Below are 9,393 nucleotides of genomic sequence, written 5' to 3'. Positions count from 1 at the left end.
GTCATTAGGTCAAGTCCTGAGCAAAAGTCAGGAGTGTGCTATCTTCAGTCAAAACCCTAATTCAGTCGATTCAGAGCCTTTGAGCTTGTTGAAATGAATCTCTGAGGACCAAATGTTGATTGTTGATGAAGATGGTTCATTTGAGATGAAGGGGGAACAAAACCCTAATTGATTGTTACTTGTACTGATGAGTGATTTCCTGATTAAATCCTGCTGAGTCACAAGTAGCAAACACAAGCTATGCAATTTGTTAGGGATGCAAATGATGCATATGCTAATGATATGAGGTGGTATCTTAGGTCAAAAATTGGGGTATGACACTTAGCAATTGGGACAATCATCATGTTTTACCGAGGCAACTTCGAGGGACAAGATTGATGATTTCAATGATTAAGGCGACCTTTGCTTTGGGTATCCTCGGAATTGAGGGACTTGACTATTTTAAGGCATAATTAATAAGGCAACAAGGCAACAGTAATAAGGCAACAAGGAAACTAGAGGGATTACCCTAAAGGTGTGTGGGTGCACAATCACGTGGTTAACTTCGATTACATTTATCTTGTAAAGTTAGTGATTCTATGTTCAATTCATGGCTTGCACTCCCTAAGATTACTAACCACGCAGTTTAAAAATGCAGGAATTAAAGGCAGAAAAATAAAAGTCCTACGCTATTACAATAAACACCTGCGGGATGGGGGAAATTAAAAGGCAGAAAATAAAAGGGAGCGATAATTAGTTTTAAACATCTTTGAATGCCTTGATCTTCCTGAACCCTCGATTGATCTGAAACTTAAAATGAAAATAATAGGAGTGAGTGCAGGAGAGATTCATTGACTATTTGAAGTAAACCCTATTTTGATCCTCAGGGCAAAAATAAAGGTAAAATGATATTTAAATGAGAAAATAATTAGAAACTTAGATTTTCGATTGGTACGACGCGTGGCTGGGGATCTTTGATTAACCCTGAAAATTAGGTACGAAGAAGAAAAATGTTAGTGCATTAAAGATCTCAACAATCATAATGTAACATATCAAAAATTAAAATTAATCAGGCGAAACCCCAAATGGGGAACAAGTTAATCAGGGTTAATGGGCAACACCTGCCAGCGAACCTAAGGCTATTAGGGTTTATAAATGAATCGAGGTTAACAAACCTAAATATTAATTATTGGTTTTCAACCTAATTAATTAAATCGACAAGATATATTTTCGATTAAATTACCTAACCCTAATTAAATAATTAAACATCTTTACTAACAACTAAATTAATCTAATTTAAGTTAATTATTAAATATATAAATAAAAATAATAAACAAAAAAATTTAATCTTACTTAAGTAGAAGAAATATTTTTATTATTAAGTAAAAAGGATTTTAAAGAAAAAAGAAAAGAATTTGGGTGAAAATTAAATAAAATAGTAATAAATAAATAAATAAATAGTAGAAATTGAATTAAATAAATAAAAAAGAGGAAGGAACATAGCGTTCAATCTGGTGTGTATGCATCCTGAGGGTTCAGGGTGGGGCATCATCTTGGATGCGTCAGATTTGAATTAGTGAAGATCCAATGGTGACTGAATAAAGGCGCATCATGAACCCTGGATGGCCGTGAGTACTGGATCTGTGAGTGAACAATTTGTAAAAATTAAAGGCCCTGAGCAGAATCGAACCCATGCCCTATGATTTACAATCCTTCCACAATTACCAAGTGTGCTGTACGCATTAGTTGACATATATATGAAAAGAATAAGATAAATATTTATCAATGAAACAAATGGAAAAGTCAAACTATGATCAATCTGGGCCCACGCGCAGCCAATGGAAGTGAGAAAGAGGAAATTCATGTTGACCGGCGAATGAACACGCGACATCTCATCATCTTCTACCTCCAGCAGTGGTATTAGGTGCCTGGGTTATAGCGACGGTTGTGGCTCCGTTGCCATAGATCCTGAAAATTAAAACTAAAAAAATTCGACCGATCCAATAACCAAAGGTACCCTTCCCCCATGTTTTGGACCTCCTAAATCCATTGATGATATTTTCATGGCCTAAAAAAACCTGCAAACATGAACCCGAAGCCAAAACTTTTCGCCCTAAAGATGGCGAATCGAGATTTTTACGTGAAACTTCATCACCAACGCATCAAAATCAGGCTAAACATTCATAAAAACATATATGTAAACATTTCATGGACTGGAACGGAGAAAACATGAGGTTTCACGTTTGAGAAAAAACTTACCGAAAACGGAAAGCTCGAGGGAGTGTGATCCTGGGCGTCTTGTCCTCTGATAACGACTGGGAATTCCTGCTACAGCCCTCTGGAGTAAGGAACGATGTCTGGAATGGAAGGAGAATGGCTCTGGAGATATGTCCGAGTTGCGCTAGCTTTGAATGTTTTTCTCTCTTCTTGAAACCCTAGCCTCTTCACCTGATTTTTTTCGTCCCCTAAAACTCTGAGCATGTTTGGTATATATAGTAGCATGAATTAGGTTAAAATATTGGAAGGAGATCACATATATTGGCCCATGGAAATTTGATTGAAAATATATGAAAAAAACCTTCTATTTTTGATTCAATCACATGCCAATTAAATCTTAATGAGTTCCTTGGACCTCAATATCCTATTTTATTGATTATATTCTGATTCATGCATTAAACAAGATTTATTTGTGGTTTATTTAATTTATTTTGATTTAATTTGATTTTATGTGAATAAATTCAAAGTTAAATAAAATAAAATCACAAAATAGATGGGGATTGACTCATGGGCTTCCTATAAGGTTATGATCACGTGGAAATCCCAAAGTTATAGGCCCATTACTCAAAAACACAAAAATCACCAATTAGGATTTTATGCAATTCTCAAAAATCGACCAACTTGTGCAAGCCATAACTAATTCAATTTTTATCATAAGGAGATGATATAGGACTTTTTGGAAAGCCCAAGATGTCCTCTAAAAGCCACTTTGGAACATATTTTCCATTTGGAGATTTTATCTTGATGATATTGCTCCTGGAAAAAAATAGCTTTTGCAATCTTCAAGAAGGACCTGTAATGTTTTGGCTCATATCTCTTATGCGTAAGCATTTATTGACCTTGGGCCCGACATAAAAGTTGTAGAGAATGAAATTTCCTTGAGAATAGGCTTCGGTTGGGGATTTTTTCTGAGAAAATATGAGAGAGATATGATCAATCAAAGTTCAGTTGACTTTTGGTTCAAAACCCTAATTTAGAAACTTGGACTTTTGAGGATTTCTGAGCTTTCCTTGATGAATCATGATCAAACCTTGATCAAATGATGAATATAACATTTGAATGTTGATGTTGACCAAAAATCAGGAATTTTGACTGCAATTTGACCATAGTTGACTTTTAGGTCAAACTAGTCGACTATTGATCATTTGAGTAGTTGACTGAGCAATCCTATGAATCAGAGCTTGAAACTTGGCATGAGGATTATTTGAATCATGTGAGAGGCCAAGAGGTCCACTTGAGGGGTCAGAACCTGATTTTACCTTGAGAGGTGCAAAACCCTAGTTGGAGGGTTGTTGTTTAAGAGAGAGAGAGTGCATGCCTCCTTCTTGTGTATCTTTGAGTATTTGAAAGCCAGAGGGACTGAAATATGAATAAATATGATGGGAAAATTTTGGGGTATGACAGCTGCCCCTATTCAATCTTCTTACACTTGAAGATGTAGATTGTGCCTGTCGGAATCTCAAGGTGGAAGAGGATTGAACACTAGAATACCAAGAAATTTGCCCTTGCTGATGGTGAAGGGACTTTTCGGAGATGGGACTGGAGACACCATCCAGTCAGAGTATAATCGGAGATGGGCTTGAAGATGCCATCCGGATGTTGAGAGACTTGATTTAGATGGGCTTAAAGATACCATCTAGATGTTAGGAGTGTGAAGTGAATTAATTGTAGTGACTCTATTGTCATGACTCCATTGTCGTATTGTTGTAACTCGATTGCCGTGACTTCATCGTCGTGACTCCATTGTCATGATCGCTTCTGAACTGAATACTGGGATTAGATATGTGACTCAATCGTCGTGACTCCATTGTCGTGATTCCATTATGGTGAATCAGTTGTCGTGATTCCGTCATCGTGACTCAGTTGTCGTGACTTCATTGTCGTGACTCAGTTGTCGTGATTCCATTATGGTGACTCAGTTGTCGTGATTCCGTCATCGTGACTCAGTTGTCGTGACTTTATTGTCGTGACTTTATTGTCGTGACTCAGTTGTCGTGATTCCATTATGGTGACTCAGTTGTCGTGATTTCATTATCGTGACTCAGTCGTCGTGATTCCATTATCGTGACTCAGTTGTCGTGATTCCATTATCGTGACTCAGTTGTCGTGATTCCCTTATCGTGACTCAGTTGTCGTGATTCCATTATCGTGACTCAGTTGTCGTGATTCCCTTATCGTGACTCAGTTGTCGTGATTCCATTATCGTGACTCAGTTGTCGTGATTCCATTATCGTGACTCAGGTTTCGTGATTCCATTATCGTGACTCAGTTGTCGTGAGTCCATTATCGTGACTCAGTTGTCGTGACTCTATTATCGTGACTCAGTTGTCGTGACTCCATTGTCATGTTCTTTTTTGAATTGAGTGTTAAGTATGTCTCTTTCGTTGACCGTGTTAGTACCGTTCATGGTGACCGAATTAGATCTTTGAAGGATGATCCTGTTTACACCGTTCGTGGTGATAGAATTAGATCTTCGAATGTTGATCGTGTCAGCACTGTTCGTAGTAACCGAATTAGACATTGGAAGATTGGAGATTTTGTTTGTCTACTTGTACCTGTATCCTGAAAAAGGTAAAGTTAGTACTTATGCAATGTCATGATGCATGTATTACGTGACGAGTCTCTCAAAATAAATGAGAAACTTGTATGTTTATTATGAAGTAATGTATGCAATGTATGAATATGTTTATGCTGTTTGGAGTATATTAATGATTTTTCTTGATTGAGAAAATAAATCTCTATATCATTGTGAATCCGATGCCTGAGCTGGGGATTTATGATTTCTGTTTGGGGATGAAAGCAATTTGAATGATTGATCTGGACGTACCCTGACTGGGGATAAGAGAGATGAATAACCCTGTTTGAAAAAAGAAAAGTATCGGGAACCGGCAGTGTCGAAGATGTAAACTCCGTTGGGGAGCTAAATCTCTGTTGGAAAGAGAACATTTGAAGATATCTTCTCGAGGACTACTCTGTGGGGATATGATCCTGTGAAACCGACACTGTGAGAAGGCATGGATGCTTTGAACGTTGCCCCCTAGTATTATAGTAGGTGCCATTCCTGGATTTGTAATGAATGTTGGTTGAAGTGTCAAACAGGTTTTGCACAGCTTTGCCTCTAGTAGTAGGGAATTTGAATAGATTCGCCTTGTGAGGACCTTATGAGATGTGTACTATGGAAGACCTGCCCCTAGTAATGATAAACTGAGGATGATGCCCCTGACTGATCGAGAGGTAGCTTCAGACCCACTTGGGTGCATGCCCCTGATTTATTTGTATTCTTTGAGAGATTCTCGGAATTTTGACCTGATTGCCCCAGATTGATTGGACAAAGCACGTCGTGCCCCTTGTATTCATTAATTTCTAATCAACTGAGTCAGTGTAAGAGATGTTATTGCTGAAGTGGATTCGTCCGTCGGGATGATTTTTAGTCATTAGTTGTACCATGTGCAGAATCTTCCTGATGCTAACATTCGAAATTATGTAGCAGAATATGTTTAATAATGAATTCATGAGATGCAATGCATATGTCTGTCTTGGGTTTTTTTTTAAAAACATTAAAACAGGAGATGTAAAAGCGTGATATTTGTAAAAGCGCGATGTTTGTAAAAACGAGATATCAACTCAGTATTTTTGGTAAACCTTAAGGAGTCAGGATACCTTTTTTGGGATAGTATGCTTTCGAACTAACCATGCTTCAGTTAGGACTTTCAAGGGTTGTAACGTGGCTTAGTTCACGGTTTAAGAAACAAAGGATAACGGCTCAAAATTTATTTGTACCCATCCCAATCTTCGTGATGTTCTTCGATCCTATGCTCAGTTAATTTTGCGTTTAAGCCTTAGCAAAGCTTTGAAGTTGTAACATTGATGTTTGATGATGGTTGAAGCACCAGAAGTTCATTTGGACAGTCAGTCATCCTTCTTTGTAATTCCTTTTTCTTTGGTCGAGGATTTGTAGTGACCTCTTTTTTTACTTTGATTTTTTTTATCCCTAACTTTTGCCTGAACTGCTTATTTTGTGATTACAGTCAGCGGGATGTTTCGACTTTTCGATAAGTCTCCTTCATAGGTTTTGACTTAACAGCTTTTTCTTTTTGGTGGATATTGACTGCATGACTTACTGGTTGCGGGAACCCATCATTATTTGTATAAACAACAACTAGTACAATTGAGTTAACTGAGTAACAACCCTGCCCCAGGTTGTGATTAAGGGTTTAATTTGTATGAGAAAGAAACTTCTACTTCTTAGGCTCAAAGGGGTTTACAAGGGATTAACATCCTTATATCTCCAGTGTATGGGAATTGAAACAATGCCTGTACATCATCAGCATAGTCTGTTCAAAAGCATTACTGTATGTGATTGCGGTATCATTTTCGTCATCCTCCCTCGAAAGGCGTACAACTTTAGCAGGAGTTGAGTATAACAAAACATATGCGAACTAAAGACACAATTTAAAATGAGTGATAGCAAAATAATTTATTCAAGACAAACATATGCAATGCACTGATGATGATTATTGAAACAGATAATGTCTATCATAATTTGAATGTTTAAACAAACAGAATAGAAATTTGCAAATGAAAGTAAAACTAATGATCTGAAAGTCCCTCCTTCTAGCCATCCACAACATTAGCAGTTACGTTAGGAGTCTCAGGAGGATCAAATTCAATTTCCCCAGCATCGATCATATCTTGGATCTTGTTCCTCAATGTCCAGCAACTATTCATATCGTGACCAGGACTATCAGAGTGATATGCACACCTCACATTGGGATTATAGCTACGAACAAAAGTACTAGGATTCTTAGGGGGATCCTTTAAAGTGATCAACTCTGACTTCAATAGGTGCTGTAATGCTTGAGCCAATGACATATTGATCTTTGTGAATTGTCTTTTAGGCGCGTCTTGCTTATTTTGACGACCTTTTTGAGGCGCCGGTGTGGAGATCAAAACTGCCCCAAAAGATTGGTCATGGTTACTCCTTTTCTGACCATACACCTCATTTGAAACTGACTTCCCATTGAAATGCTTCTTTGTAACACCTGGGGATGTAGCAGCTTGAATCTTTCCACTTCGGATGTGTTCTTGACACGTTCCCCAGTTAGTATAAGCTCAGTGAATCCAGATGATGAACTTCCCAGCAAATGACTATATAAAGGACCAGTAAGTGTTCTCTGTCTACACATCCATTCAGCACCGTTTCAAATCTTTCCGATTCTTCAGCGAAGTGTTATTTCAGCAACAAGAACAACTCAACAGATTGAATCCCACTCCCTCCTAAATGCTCTCTCCAGCAACTGTAGCCTACGACTATAAAAGCAGAAGCAACCAACTTGATTAGGTTCGCCGTTTTCAACCCAGATTTGAGTGCAGAGCTTTTGTTTTTCCATTCCTGCTTTTGATTTCTACACCGGAAATCAAAAGCAATTTAGTTTGTTTCTAGACTTTAGAATTCCTTAGGTTTTACTGTTAGCTTTAATTTTTCTTCAATTGTTTGTTCTCTGAGAGATAAAGAAGCAAAAGCCTACCGGTCTGTGGAGGATTTGCGTCTGATACTCAAAGCTTATTTCAACCGTCAATTTAATTTCCAGGTTTTTAAATTTACATGCTTCTAATATTAATTTTAAATTCAGTTGTTATGCCGGAGTTTATGTCTACTTATTACTATTATTATTATTTTGGAACTGTTATTTATACCATGTCTAGCTAAACGTATTAATACCGGTATGTAATCTTAAACGAAGGAATTCAGTAACGAATTGACATAAATATATTTTTACAATCAAATCTATTTTCTTGTTCGATTCTTAATTCGAATATTATAACTGTTTATTACGAGAGTAAAAGCAATATAGAGGTTAGAATTAATAAGAACGAGAGTTTGCAATTTTAACTAGACAGTGAGAATGAAACGTTGGTTTTAAATACAGCGAGAGCGCTTTAAGATTAACTTAATTTTATTTGTTTTCAAAAAGAATTTTTGAAGTGTTAAGTGATACAGCGAGAGCGCTCATTTAGGTTCAATTTTGTAGTCGGAGTCAATAAACACGAGAGTGTGAGATAAATATTTTTAAACAAATAAATTTCACTGAAAAAGGATTTGTAATATTAGGACTCAAATGCCAATAAGTTAACGAATCCCTGAAGTTAGATAATTACATACCGGTGTTTCCCTTAATTAATTTTAGACTCTATTAAATCACTTCGCCCACCTTATTTGTTAACCGAACATCATTAGCCTTAGATTTACACCGCAACATTAGATAAAGGTAGGTTGATTATTAGTCCTTTGGGTTCGATAATCTTTAAAGCTACGCGGTACGACTGTGCTCTTACAGTCACGAATCTATAGACATACTAAGTCGCGATCAAGTTTTTGGCGCCGTTGCCGGGGATTAATTTAGTCAATATCGTAACTCCGCTGTTGCACCGTATAGACTAAGGCAACATTTTTCCTTTCTTTGAATGATTGTATCCCAAATACTCGTTTAATAGGAGGGGAATTAATACAACGAATTAACGAAATCGAACATTTTAATAACTTAAGGCATCGAATTCATCATCTTCCCGAAGTACAAACGATTCCAGTTTCTCAGGAATTGATTATTTCTAATCAACAAACTCTGAAGTTAGAGATGGCTACCGCTCGTCCTCTTAGGGACTACGCCACTCCTTCACGAGCTGAACCGCACTCAAGTATCGCACCACCCGCGATTGAGGCAAACAACTTCGAACTAAAAACTTTGTTGGTACAAGCTGTCCAGCAGAACCAATTCTCTGGAAGCCCTGCAGACGATCCAAATCTCCATTTATCCATGTTCGTGCAATACGCCGACATCGTCAAAGCTAACAATGTCAGTCCCGAAGCAATTCAATTACGTCTTTTTCCTTTCTCCTTGAGAGATTGAGCTAGAGCGTGGCTTCAATCTTTACCCTCTAACTCCATAACTACCTGGGACGAATTGAAGAGAGTTTTCTTAGCGAGATATTTCTCGCCCAGTAAAACCGCTATGCTAAGAGGTCAAATCAACGGATTTACCCAAAGAGACAACGAATCACTCTTCGAGGCCTGGGAGCGATATAAAGATATGCTAAGACTTTGTCCTCATCATGGGCTTGAGCCAGGTTGATCATCCA

The 9,393-nt window shown here is 37.5% G+C and overlaps 1 non-coding gene across 1 annotated transcript; it reads right to left on the bottom strand.

The window, feature by feature from the left end:
• Window positions 1-9,266: 9,266 nt before the first annotated feature.
• Window positions 9,267-9,373, bottom strand: LOC131642500 (small nucleolar RNA R71). Its single transcript, XR_009295921.1, has one exon. It is a non-coding gene; the product is annotated as a small nucleolar RNA R71 (small nucleolar RNA).
• Window positions 9,374-9,393: the final 20 nt, after the last annotated feature.

Source organism: Vicia villosa, unplaced genomic scaffold (genome assembly GCF_029867415.1).
Source record: "Vicia villosa cultivar HV-30 ecotype Madison, WI unplaced genomic scaffold, Vvil1.0 ctg.005136F_1_1, whole genome shotgun sequence".
NCBI lineage: Eukaryota > Viridiplantae > Streptophyta > Magnoliopsida > Fabales > Fabaceae > Vicia > Vicia villosa.
Note: the sequence above shows the minus strand (reverse complement) of the source record. Positions and strands in the feature narration are given on the sequence as shown.